The sequence below is a fragment of the Sinohyriopsis cumingii genome, chromosome 3, assembly GCF_028554795.1.
Source record: "Sinohyriopsis cumingii isolate HCF-2022 chromosome 3, ASM2855479v2, whole genome shotgun sequence".
In the NCBI taxonomy this organism is placed as follows: domain Eukaryota; kingdom Metazoa; phylum Mollusca; class Bivalvia; order Unionida; family Unionidae; genus Sinohyriopsis; species Sinohyriopsis cumingii.
The window spans coordinates 69796862-69809766 of record NC_142963.1 but is presented as its reverse complement, the minus strand read 5'-3'; the positions used below and the strand labels follow the sequence as shown (position 1 = coordinate 69809766).

At 32.4% G+C, this 12905-nt stretch overlaps 1 long non-coding RNA gene across 2 annotated transcripts; it reads right to left on the bottom strand.

Annotated features, from left to right (window-relative positions):
- Positions 1-377: 377 nt before the first annotated feature.
- On the bottom strand, positions 378-12219 carry LOC149803059 (uncharacterized). 2 transcript variants are annotated; one of them, XR_016420131.1, is made up of 4 exons: positions 12152-12219; positions 9827-9942; positions 8259-8331; positions 378-3745 (listed from the first exon to the last, which is right to left on the bottom strand). It is a non-coding gene; the product is annotated as an uncharacterized LOC149803059 (long non-coding RNA). The 2 variants fall into 2 exon arrangements; XR_016420130.1 differs by having other exon boundaries at positions 9844-9942.
- Positions 12220-12905: the final 686 nt, after the last annotated feature.

Here is a 12905-nt window from a genome sequence, read left to right as displayed (position 1 = left end):
TTCAGTTGTTCTAAAATTGTAGGATAAACAAAGATTTTGAATAGAAATGACAATATGTAAAAGCAAAGGCACTTCTGCTGTCCAGAGTATATGGCAGGGTCACAGAAATACAGAAGAATTTCACTGAGCTCTGACATAGTTCCTCAAAATTATTAGTTTAATAAAACCACGTGTATGTCTACTAAGTCAGTCTGGTGCAGACAGTAATGATAACCTGATCTTGTTCATCCAAAATCTTGTTTATTTATACAAATTTTTTGTGTGCAAAATATCAGAAACAATATTTTTACACAATGCAATCTTACTAAAATATAAAAGCCAAGACCAGTGAGATTTTTTTGTTTTATTAATAGTCTTCATTGTTCAATAAACAGTTAGGAATTAGTAAAATAAAATGTTAAATATTTTGATCTACAAATTTAGAAATGGACAATGTTCTTATTAAATGGCACCTCTCAAATTTCAACAAGTTAAAAATAATACTCTCCAAATTTTATATAAAATCAAATTTTGCAGAAACAATTCCAAGGTTGAATCCTTGTGTCAATTAAAAATTACACTGTTTAATATCAATGAATATACATTTGGTACAAGAGACTGAATTAATCAGATTATAAACCATAAACCATAAAATTGAAATATAAGGAAACAACAAAAGATACTTTTTAAACTGCATACTTTCTGTAATTATTTTGTAGAGTGGAGACATTCTTAACCACATTCCCCGTGCATGACTGGTGGTATTTAACACAACTTTTAATACAAACTTGGAAGAAAATAAATGTTAACTTTCCTAATGATAACAGGCTTAAAAAAAACAACTAACTGAAAGCCAAAGCATTTTCCATAAATGTGTTGCCTTTAGAATTTAACCAGGATATTTTTCTTTAAAGATTAAATAATCTGTTAGGAGGCTAATTAGGATCCCTTTTTATTTACGTGCAATGAAACAAATACTTTTTCATCATCTCAAACTAGCCTTGTTACTGAGCCCAAACAAATGTGTAAAGATATTTTTTTAAAAACATTTCTTCCAATTATACTGAAAATCTCCCATCATCCAAACTGTGCATGAAAATTATGCTAACAAAATTGTAACAAACCAATGCAACATCATCAACTCTTTGATGATGGGTACTCTTGTTATAAAACCAAGAAAGGAAATAAAAATGTTTTCATCAAATTTTTTTAAAAAAGTTACAAATATTTATAGATTTCAAACCATTCAAAGTATGGCAATAACAGTTTTATCTCTAAATAACCAACAGCTGTAAAACATGTCAACTTCTAAAAAACAAACAAATTCTACTAAAGAAATAAAAATCAAAGAAGGCTCAATTGTTTTGTTTACAGATACATGATGCATACATTTTGAGTAATTGTTTTGATGCAGAAACAAAACTGAGGGCTCAAAATAAATTCTGAATGTAAAACTTGTTTAATATGACATGTCATGTCTACACTAAGGTGGGTGGTGAGTGGGAGAATTCACTTATTAATGAATATGCACAATAATTTTTAACAATATCTAATGCATAAAAGTTTTCTTAGCTTCTTACACAAAGAGTGAAATTTAATTTTGAAAAATAAAATCTGTTTTAAAAAAAACAACCAAACAATTACAAGATCCAGAGAAAAAGTAATATTCATGAAATCTGAATGTGCAAAAATAATTTTTGTACAGTGAATAAATTGTATTTAGGACAGGAATATAAAGTGAATACTCAAAGCAAATTGTAAACTATTGTGAAATTCACTCACAGAATGCCAACATGGTACATAATGGGGCAATGGTCTTGGATCAAAACTGGCTCTCATTTTGCCTATTTACCTGAACATGTTAACAATGCTGTTATAACAGTCCACTTCCACATGCTTAAACAGAACGAAGAAAGAAAATAAAACCAAAATCATAACACTTTACCAGGAAATGAATACACTTCTCATTTAAAACTAATTCTGCTTTGTCCATTTACTTGAACAACCAACCCTCATTAGCAGCTAACTTCCATCACTATTAATTTAAAGAAAAAACATTTATAAGAAATTAAACCCACACCCCAAAATTAAATATAACATTTCTAATTCAAAATTAAAAGGTTAGAATGTGGAAAGGGCTATATTTTCACAGAATAATGACAACATGATGCATGAAAGATCACCAGTTTTGTATCGAAAATGGGTCTCATACTATTTTGTCCATTTACTTGATCAAACAAATGCTTTCTTCATGTACAGCTGACTACATCCACAAGTAATTTTGGGGAATACTAACCTGATGCATCAGGAGTTTTGAACCAAATCTGGATCTTGTCCTATTGTACTTCAACAGTCAGCAACTTTCCCAGTGAACACCTTACATTTACCATGTTTAATTGAAAAATAAAATAAAAAAAATTATTACTATACTAGCAAACCGCACCGCAATTGAAACATTTCCAATTCAAAACCTGTAAGGGTATGGGGATAAGGGGTTTCAGTTTTCATTTTAATTCTTAGATTCATGAATCAGTATAAAAAGCTTCATCTAAATGGTGATAAGGTTTAAACTTGGAATTAAAATGCAAAATTTATGCCAAAAATATGAATAGGCAATTTACAGTCAATCAGAAAGCAAACCATTACAAAACAATTCCCACAATGAATACATTAAAAAAAATTTCAAACCATCTACCAAAAAGTTGTTAATTTATTTGCTAGTTAAGACATAAAGTTGAAAAAAGAGTCAAATCAATAATTACTGTAACATAAAGAATTATAAAGCAAAACAAATTTTTCATACTAATTTTTTTCATATTTTTTCATTGTTTTAAAGATTTAAAAATGTAGTGTGTGTGTTTGTGTGTGTGTGCACAAACTTTAATTTGAAACTAAGCAGAATTATCTACAATGTACTCTTGTACACATAGCAAACAATTGAAGGAATCCTGTAGTCCAGCAACTAATCTTGATTTTACCCTCCTGTAAGGATCATTCCCTGCACTCTATCTTAATTTTATCACCAACTTTATCAGTAAAGACCAGTTTAGAAAAAGCTAATGGTAACTTTTTGCTTTGTACTTTAGAAACCATTTCCTTCCAATATAATTTGTTGCCAATATGTCTGATTTTTTATTAAATTACACAGCAATCATAACCATAGATTTTGAAATGATGGAACCAAGTCCTAAAATTCTACAACAAAAGTTATAATAAAGACTATGCTTGTATTTAGGATAGTATGGGAATACATGTAGTTTAAAATATTGTAATAAAACTATTTAAAAAAACATGAATGGGGGAAAAAAGGATATGAACAAATGAACACTAGATAAATAATTTGCATAATTTATAATTTATGTTAGCAACCACATTGGATTATAATAATTTTCCATTTAAAAATTCTAAATGGGCATTCTATGGTCATTTTGAACTTAGGTTGCATAATATTAGTAAAACAGACTTCTTGTAACTAGCATACATAACATAATGACAATTATAGTTGTTTGCATGAATAAAAAATATTATTAAATAATAAGATCCATAAACAATAATAGGAAGAAATGACTGAATGGATGTGGTGGTGTTCCCTCCCATCTGCCGGGGTGGTCTAGTCACCACTGATTTCGTTACTATTGTAACTCATCAGAGGAAATTATCTGGTTAATTCATTTGTTCAGCTATTCTCTTTGTCTTTTTAGTGACCCCTTTGTTGCCAGCGTCATCCGGTTTTTCAACATGTTCTTTTCTTGCAGCTGGGATTTGGCTGAAACAGTGGATAAAACATAATTATAGAAAAGTATGTTTTAAATATGGGTATAAACAAAGAAATGACTAGAAAACTCTTTTTAATTTTTATTTGGATTACAAATGCAATGTTTAGTGTGGTGTAGGTAAACAAAGTCAGTTTTTGTAACTCAAAGCATAAAACTGCCAAACTCTTATACAGGTATCAGCTGAATTAATGTCTGCTCGTTTATCATACTGATATTTAATCCAGGCTAGACTATAAGGATATCTACAGGGTTGACATAATCAATAAATAATAATAGACTAAAAGTGAATTATTTCAGGAACAAACTCTAAAAAGTCAGTACCTAGATATGATCATAGCTAGTGAAAGAGAAATAAATGAGAAAAATAGAAACAAAAAAAACTTTTAAAATTATGAATGTTGAAAAATAAATAAAAACAATACAGAGGCAAGCATATTTTGCACAAACCAGGTACAAAAATTACAGAGATTAAAAAGGCATGCCTCTAATGAATAATGACTATTGTACAATGAAACATGATCTCAAACAATTTCCAAAATACACCCAAAATATACGAGTTAGATTTAGAATTTTAACAATTTATATTGACAAATGGAGGTAGGAAAATCAGGAAAAGAAAGAGACAATTATTATCAAGTCATTGTCATTCAATATCATGTACAACAAGAAATGTCCAGTGAGAAAGAAAAAGCCAACATTCAGTGACATTTGAATAATACTAAAAGGATATTCAAACTGACAAGATGACAAATTGTAAGCAATAGAGGGGATAAATCTGCCAAAGAATCCACTCACCTTTAAAGGTTACAAATTTTCTTTAAAATAATGGTGATCTGATATGTGTTAACACTAACAATTCTTCACTGACCAGTCAATGTTTGAAGAGAAACCCTATTTTCCACTTACTGAAAAATTCAACCTGAAAAAAAGTATTGGATTTTTCTATAAAATGAAGTCCATCCTACTTTCTTAATTCTAAAAGAGGACAAAGCATTATCATTATCATGCAATCATTTAAAACCTCTTTAATCATCTGACATTGCATGCTACTCTTTTATTTAGCAATCCAGGAGATCTTGGTTCCTGTGTAAAAATAAAATAAAGGAACTTCTGCAAATTCAGGTCATAAAGGTGGCATTCTATAGTTTCATATTTTGCAAAGGGTTAGATTTTGAAAGAGAATTTTTTTCCAGGCTTTCTTCCTTGGTTATGATGGCTCTTTAAAAAGACCTTGCATGCCACTGTGGTACTATCAAAAGAACATTCAATTTCCTTTATTTGGATGTAGGATTGATAGGTGCAATTTGGGTTATGAAGTACAGTTTGGCCTTACTTCAGATGTGTATCTGTTAAGAAAACTACTAACTGCTGGGCCATTCATTCATCACACTTTCAGAAGCTGGTATTGTTTAGTGTGGCAAAATTTGTTTTCCTAATTCTAAATACTGCAAAGGATAGTGCACATTAGACTAATTAATGCTGAATATTTGAGCCCATAGGAGAAGCAATTTTGATTAGCTGTGTACTTAATTCACGTAAAATTTCCAGAGCCCAATATCCAAAGAAACTTCAGCCACAGTACATGAAAGTAACATAGAGGTATGCCAACATTTTCTACATTGTGCAAGTTGCAAATGAAATCAACTTCACCTTACACATGTCACTCTCTCAGAAGTATTTGAAAGCACATAAAGAAATTCTCCCATGAAAAATAATTACACAGCTATAACGATCAGATTTTACTCTGAAATCTTTCTACCCACAATAGATGTGTACCAAAAATGTAAAATGGTTACAACTGATGTTAAACATAACATATACTACACTGCTTAACAGTTGTGTATGGTGTCAAAAGGGTAACAGGTGTTCTATTAATAGTGCATTGCACTGTGTAACTTTGGCACATGTATATCAACTGTCTAGAAGGCTATACACTCTATGAAGTAAATGGTTAAAGTTAACTGAAATACATAATTCAGAATGTAAATAAAAAGGCAATGAAACCAAAAGTTTTAACTTAAGCAACCACTCCTGGAAACATAACTACTGCATAGGTCATGGATTAGCTGTATGTTGAATGATATATTGTATGTTCATTACATTCACCACCTAATACTACAAACAAATAATGAAATAAATGAAAAGTTTTATACTTAAAAAATAATGTCAAGTGGGCTGGGGTGGTAAAACCAGTATGTATATTCAGCATTCTTATGACTTTGATATTCAGCATAAATTATGTGCACACTCCAATTTTTATGCTTGATTTTTCTATGTCAATCTGTACATCCATATTAAATCTGTTATTCCAAGGCAAAGAAGCTTGCAAGTTAAACTGTACAAAAACCACTCTGAAGAGATACATGAAATTTTCTGAGTTTAAGTGTATCTCAATGTAGTTGATCTGACTAGATTTTCTGGTTAATATAACAATATTTAAAGTCTTTACAAGTTTTTTGGTGCTGATGCAACTGGAATAAATTGTCTTGCCAAAGGACACACTACCTAAGTTGAATGATCCAGCAATGGTCCGATGGTGGGATTCAAACCCATACACTTTGGACTTTATTTCTCTGACAAAACCTTGTTATCATAACTACCGGCATGCAAAAACTACCTTAGGTTGTTGTTGTTGTTATAGGGTTTAATGCCATTTTTCAGCACAAGATAGGCTTTACATGGCAGCCAGTTTAATTGGTGGAGGAAGAACCCTGGAAAACCTCGAGAAGAAACACTGACCTACAAGAAGCTACTGGCAAGCTTTCTCACATACCCACATTAGCCGATGCCTGAGACTTGAACCCACTCAGACAGAGGTCAGATGGCAGTGTTCCAGAACAGTGAGTGCTTGAGACCACTCGGGTAGACAAAAATGATTGGCATATTTCTATTTGCATGTACATGACTTGATTACATTTTCAGGCAATTGCAGAATTTTTTTATTTTTAAAACACATTTGTCAAATACAACTAGAGGTAGAAAAGTTTAATTTAATAAGCTTTTTGTATATATGTGTAGATAAACTAATTAGATTTTCTGGCCATTATATACATTTCTCAATTATTCACAACATTTTAACTACTACTGATACTCAACTTTTTTCAATACAAAATTTGTATCCATGAATATGCATATATTACCTATGACTAATGAAATATAGTAGACATGTTTGCGTATAAATATACAGACTGTTGCGAACAACAGATTCAAAATTTAGGAGTTTACAAAAATTAGTCCACTGGCCTTTCATGTCTACTTTATTGCATCAAGCAAGGCAACTCAAATCAATGTAGAACATACTCTATTGTAGTTATATCCCTTTTGGAGATTGTTTAGGCCCCATTGTGCTTATCAACCTTGGATATGGTCCTACTGATGTAAAAAAATCCTTTGTAAAGTTAATCACAGTAATTTCTGATATAACCTAGTAACATAAAAAGAAAAGAAACTTTGAAACTATAACAATTTTCTACAGCAGTAAATGTACAACAGCAAAGGGACAAAGAGTGGCAATATCTCTTGCAGTTACATTCTTTCATCTGATTCTGAATAGGAATGTAAACAGTGCAGGGCATAAAAATTGTACCAAAGAGAAAGGCACTAAAAAGTTAATAGAATTGTTTAAGAGCTTTCCCGAAGCACTCCACTGTGTGTTAGCACATACACAACATGGTCACTAAGATAACTGCAGCACGTCACCATGTTTATAAGAAAGGAAATTCTAAACTGTTCAGTTTATACACTGCTCATCTACTGTTATATTTTACTTGCTTTTCTATAATGTTTCTAACTTCAAAATAGGAAAAGCTTTGGCTTTAATTTGGTCTTTTTGGCTTAATGGTTTTAGAAATATATTTGGTTGAGAGAGCTGGCACTAACCCCTCTAATCTGATTTATTAGTATTGCCATGCCATCAGTAGTCTACATGACATTATATTAGTTGTAATACTATATTAGTCTCAAAAATAAACTGAAACCCTACACTTGATAATCATGAAAACATACCAAAATTGCTTAAATTGATAAAGTTAAAACTGAATGTTTATTTTCTTGCTCAAGTTGAGACTATAATTGATAAAAAAATAAGGGTTTGACAGAAAAGTGGTCATGTTGGCATTACCTGTTTTAGGATTCTTGTCCAAATGCCAAGTTCAATTTTGCAGATGTTCCTGATTGTTCCCACTCTAACAACTAGAGTTAATCTTGGATAACAAAAATGACACATTGCGTTTGGAATTTTCAACCATCCTTGTTTCTGCCTACTCCCACTTCAGAGGTGGCGTGACTACTTAACATGAAAACATCTGAGAACAATGTATCCGACATTAGGTCAACAAAAACACCCACCCCATCTCAATTAGAAAGCACTACCACTGCCCTCAGTGGTATAATAATATCAATTAATAATATTAATGTTATATTATCTACCAATATGAATACAAATATGAATTAAAACTCCAACAACAAATTGAAATTTATTATCATCAAGATTCATTCACTAACCTTTTTCATTTTTGGACTGTTCAGCTCTCCACCCTAGACATACCATGCAGTCACTCCTTACAGACAGCCTTGCCTACAAGCATAAAATAAAACAACTCATGATGCCTAACTGTATTGCAGTCTAATAATTCATTGTTACATTACTAGAGCCACAAGTGGTGGTTATTGGTTATCTCCCACAAAAAGAAATTTGAGCTGGATGTTTAGGGAGAACTGATGAACTATAACATTTGCTCCTGGTTGTGGGGTTTAGGTCTCACTGGACAGTTTTTTGGGCATATTTTCATCTGACGATGACCTATTGCAGAAAAATGATAATATCAAATTAAAGATACAAATAAAAACTAACTAATGATTTTTGATAAAATGATGCTTGTAAGATTCTGACTGAGGTATTAAGGTTAATTCTTTACGCAAATGGTGGCTTTTATAATGAACCAACACTACCACCAACCCCTCTTTCTTGCATTCATTTTTGACAGGAAAGAGCTGTTTTGAATATTTTCCTGTGACAAGGCAGCTAAAAGAATCAGTATGTGCCTTATGCATGAATAAAGTTCACTAGTACTGTAACAAATTAGCATACTTTTCATCACCCCTCAACCATCTAGATTTTTAGATATTTACGTCTGTAGCAGACACATACATAAGCCATGCTGGTTGCTCATTTGCAGACCAAGTTACGCATTTGATCTCCAATGCTCATCTAACTGTGACAGGCAGTCACCAACAAGCCAACCTATTTCCAAGCCTAGCTCAAAGTAAATGTAAACCACATTACAGATTTAGCTTAAGTGTGAATTTATAAATGCTAGGATTGTGATAATTAGGATCATGCCTTCTACCTTAAAAATTAAGGGGGTGTCAAAATACGAAACTATCCAGTGAGACCTTATTAACGGACAGGAACATTACGGGATAAACCTAAAACAATACAGAGCCAATACTTAATATACAAAACTTGGAATAACTACGAACAAGACAGATATAATACACAGTCTGCATGCTGGTATTTCATAACTTTAATGCAATAAGATACAAATGATGTCTTACTAGACCAGAAGTGCAGAAGTGTTATAATTCTTTCAAATTATGAGTATTCCTGTTTACACTTGTGTGAAAGACAAGTGCTCTTCATATGTAAGAGTGGAATGAATTGAGGTGTTGTCGGTCCAAAACTGAGAGAAGGAATGCAAGAAACTTTGGTTAGTTTGGTGGGGAACTGATGTTAGTTCCCCATCATGCACTGAAATCGATTGCACACTCAATCATTTACTCATTAATATTTAGTTTAGTCAATTTAATTTTGCATAGTGTATGAAATTTAATAATATATTATTATGTATATCATATATGAGTATTTTAATTTAATCTTAAATGTATTTAAATTCTTTTAAACAATGATTGCTATCATAAAGCAACATATTATGATCACTACAACCAAATAATAAAGGAAATAAATGTCTGTATTAAACAGCCATCTGTCTTTGGAGCCATTTTTTACACTTGCAATTCTCTTTGTTTTCTGTTTTTTGTTCGATGGATGCTAAACATGTGAACCATTTAACTGCTCATAATTGAGTGCCTCAGCTCTGTCAGAATTTGCATGATCCTCTTTGGTCATCCAAGTGGCAGAGGCAACAGTGGGCTTCCTTCTGATATTGTTTTGCAGGATCAGATGCAGCTGAAAAATAAAGCATTCATTATTCTGGGGCTTTGAGTTGTGCCAAGGTCAACATTAAAATGTTAGCCTACTTAAAACTGTATGTTTCAATCCACATATAGTAAAATGTTTATAATTAAAACAATCACTCTAATCACTGGCATCAATCAAATGTCACAATATCCTGGTTTCATCATTTTCTTGTCTACAACAACCAAAAACTACATCCAACACAATCACAACATTAAGACCCAAGTTCAGATGAAGAAAGAGATTGTTTTTGCAGGAGTATAGAGCAAAGTCTGAAAGGGCTGAGGTCACAAGAAGTGCTCCAAACACCTACTAACCTTTAGCAGCAATTCTCAGGATGCCATTTATCCACATTACATTATTTGATTTGATGACTACCATACTCCCTCAACAACTTTACTAATTTCAATGTACATGTATGTCAAGGAAGTTAATTTGCTGATCATGACACCAACAGAGTAAAAGAGTAAGATACATCAGAAACAAAAACAACTGAATATTGCCATACACAATTATGAATACAAGAGCATTTAAATTACATTTTTAAAATAGAAATAAATATAATTAGGATAGAAAAAGATACAATGACAGCCGTTTATTCTTAATGGGTGAATTTTGGTGACATCACCAAATTTGAACATTCCTTATGTATTTATCATTTGTGCATCAATATTGCACATAAATTACAAAAATAACCATTCTTTGACAATTTAAAAGAAATTTCCAAAAACATTGCTAACTCATTAAGCTCCACTGCAACCTTAGGTGTGATGAGTGTACCCTACTTCCAAGCTCTGTAGCATCAAGGTCATTTAAGATACACCAAAGTGTGTGGTGGTACAGGCAAGTAAACTGATGTAGTTCTAGAATACTACCAAATATTCCAGACTCTCTACCTACATTACAAACACAGAGGGAAGCACGTAATTTTTGAAACCTGATAGTGGGGTAAAAAGTTGCCTGGGCACAAAAAATGATGGGTGCAATAAGCAAAAAAAAGTGGGGCATGTGAACTTTATCTATTTTCTCTACATCATGAGATTTGTAAAACAAACAACTTTTTCCTGTACATTACTCTCTTCACTTTCAGTGGTGCTCAAAACTGAAACTTAACTATACATATAAATAAAAAGTGTTCATGTCACTGTCTTCTTGCCACAGAAGCATTAAGTGCACATAAATGCCCGACAGCATTGTATATATATACATAAATGCCCGACAGCATTGTGTGTATATATATATATATATATATATATATATATATATATATATATATATATATATATATATATAGTACAAGTCACATGGGTCATGTAGGCATTCAACACCGATTATTTCAGTAATGGTTGTAATGTTTTCGAAGTTGATTCTACATACCTTTAAGTGGCAAGTAATTACTTCATTTGCATTCGTATACATCAATATTCCTTTGGAAGGTCATTATTTTGACGCCCCTGAGAGGTACATACGGCAAAATCAATGTTAAAGTATGTAGATATGTTTGGAAGAAATGAACCTAAAGGTGTGATCCAGTACAATCCGGATTGGATGTCGCGCGCTGTGTGTCACAATGAAAGTTACGCATATTGATAAACAAATTCGTACTACCCTCGATTGTGGTGCTCTTATTTCGACCCAATTTTAGTACATGACCACCACTGTGAAAAACCGTAGAGATCGATCATTTTCGTCAGGAAATCTCTTGATGACAGTTAAAGTGCAGATCATTAAAAACAATCTTGATTGAATAGACTTTGGCTACAGAAAAGTAGTGCTAGATTGAAGAAAAAAAAACAATTTATATTTAATTTAAAATGAGTAAATGCGCATGCATGACCCATATGACTGATATATAACACACTTTCCATCTAATCCCACCTTACCCCATCCGCGTTAAACTTGACACTTGGAATCCTTGCATTAATTTTGGTTTAGTATATTGGCTGAAATAGTAAGTCCCAATATTATTTGTCATTCTCTACTTGCTGATGAGAGTACAAGCATATTACTTTCTATTTTTTATTTCTAATTTAAAAATATATTGCTATAATCACAACATCGCCAACGCCGTTTGTGACGTTGCTTTGTATCGTCTGCATTTTAACGAACATACTTCAACATATTGTCTGTCCACCCGAGGAAAGTAGATAGTAAAAAAAAAAAAAAAACATTATTGTTTAAAACATATTTTGGTGCTTACCGATTTCTGAATGCTCCAAAAACCGTAAAAATATTCACCTACTTCGTATCAGTTACGAGCTACTGACGGAAGCTTTGAATTGAACGCTATTGTACCTCGGGAATTATGGGAACGCGATTGGACCGCGTGCGTTGCCAAGGTGCACCAATCAGATTCGTTATACGTCACTTCCGTATTGCCAGATAGACCTTGAGTGTGTTTTAGCTCTATGTTCAGAAAATTGGGTTACCAATATTATTTATTAAAACTCATCTATCCTAAGGTGACAAAAAATTTCGTATAAAAAGTTAAACCCCATTTCTGATCACGAGCGGCAAAATGCACCCTAGCTTTTATTGTGTTTCAATGCCGCAAGTGACGTTGCTTTGTACCGTCTGCATTTTAACGAAAACATTTCAACACACTTTGTGCACAAAGAAAGGAGATAGTGATACAAACATTAATGCTTAAAACATAAGCTGGTGCTTACCAATTTTCAAAAGCTCTGAAAAAACTCTTTAAAATACCCCATATTCAGCTAAATAGAGTAATTCGTAACAGTTACGAGTTTCTTGCGCAGGATTTGTAGGCCTGCTGAACGTTATAGCACATTTTGGAATTATGGGAACGCGACTGAACCTCGTGCATTGCCATAGGACACCAAGCAGATTCGTTTAACGTAACTTCCGTATTGCCGGATGAACCTGGAGTGTGTTTTGGCGCTGTGTTCAGAAAACTGACAAACCAATATTTATTATAGAACTCATCTGAACTA